Genomic DNA, 1,630 nt, shown 5'->3' with positions numbered 1-1,630 from the left:
CTAACTTCGCAGGAGTTTGCTAGGGGTGACCCGGGCCACCCGCCAGGGCTCTGCCCTGCCCACTGCAAGCCTGAAACCCCGAATAACAAGCCAGTCGCTGCAGGGACCTGCCCGCCCCACCCACCCCTGTGTCCAGGAGGGAACTTGCAACACCGGACAACAGGGCGAGGAAACTTCTGCCCACCTGGCAGTGTTTGCTGAGCACCTCTGTGTCCGGGCCAGCTGGAGGGCTCCCAGCCTTGTCTGGCCAGCTGTGCCAGCGCGCGTCCATTCCCTGGATTGTCGCCTCGAGGGAGCATGACTCGAAGCCCTGCCCCACACCGTGGCCTAGATAATGCTGATTTGGTCCTGGTGCCGTGGAGTCAACTCTGCATGAGGCCCCCACAGGTCTGCCTTCCAGACACTTCTGGTCAGAGCCTCAGTCTTGTTTGAAAAGTGAGAGCAAACCGCCCTGCAGCTCACAGAGTGGGCCCGAGGTCAGATAAGGCAGAGCCCAGAACAGCGTGAGGTATCCCTCCTCCTGGGATAACCCAGCCGTCTAAGCAGAATGGGGCTTTGTCAGCCTTGACTCGTGGGGGAGGAGTCTCTCAGGAGGGGGTGACATTTTTAGGTTAACTGAAGCTTTATAATTTTAAGCACTGAAATTTTTAACGTATTAGCCTGTCAGGGGATGGAACGTGGGAGACGGAGGGTCCCTGAGCTCTCGGCGGTGGTTTGACCACTTCACTGCCCAGTGATGCCTTCAGGGGCTGTGCGCCCCTAAACTAAAGGGCCCCCACTGGTGTGCCTTCCCAGGACGCATGGCCTTGTGACTCCAAATGGCCCCTTGCTGGCTGACCTTCCTCTCTACCCCCCACTCTCCACAGTCCCCACGTGCTGCTGGGGGGGCCCACTCTCTGGATGATGCCACCATTCCAGGGGCTTACACCACCATGCTGAGTCGGGGACTCTCAAATCTGGCCCTCCAGCTGCTCGCTGGACTCAGATCCCTGTGTCCACTGCCCCCCGGGACCCTTACCTGATCCTCGGTCCACATCCCTTGTCTCAGTGTGCACGGCCACCACCCATGGGTCACCTGTGCCCAGACCTGCCAGCGAGTTCTCCAGACTCCGCCCCCTCACCCACAGCCAGTCAGCACCACGGCCTGAAGATTCCCACCTCTGTCCCCCTTCCTAGTGCCAGGTCCCCCCACCCCCCACGCCCAAGACACACGGACACAACCTGTCCCCCTGTTAATTCCAGTGCACACCCTCAGGGACAGGCCTTGTACCCAGATCTGGGGACATGGAGGATAAGACAGACCCTGAGCGGGCAGACCGGCCTGGTGGGGAGGGGTGGGCAGACAGATGAACCATGATAGGCGTGGTGAGGACAGACAGACCATGGCAGGCATGTGAGGGCAGACAGACCATGGCAGGCATGTGAGGACACAGACAGACCATGGCAGGCATGTGAGGGCAGACAGACAGACCATGGCAGGCATGTGAGGGCAGACAGACAGACCATGGCAGGCATGTGAGGGCAGACAGACAGACCATGGCAGGCATGTGAGGGCAGACAGACCATGGCAGGCATGTGAGGACACAGACAGACCATGGCAGGCATGTGAGGACAGACAGACCATGGCAGG

This window comes from Equus quagga, chromosome 19 (genome assembly GCF_021613505.1).
Source record: "Equus quagga isolate Etosha38 chromosome 19, UCLA_HA_Equagga_1.0, whole genome shotgun sequence".
In the NCBI taxonomy this organism is placed as follows: Eukaryota; Metazoa; Chordata; class Mammalia; order Perissodactyla; family Equidae; genus Equus; species Equus quagga.
This window is presented reverse-complemented; position numbering follows the sequence as displayed.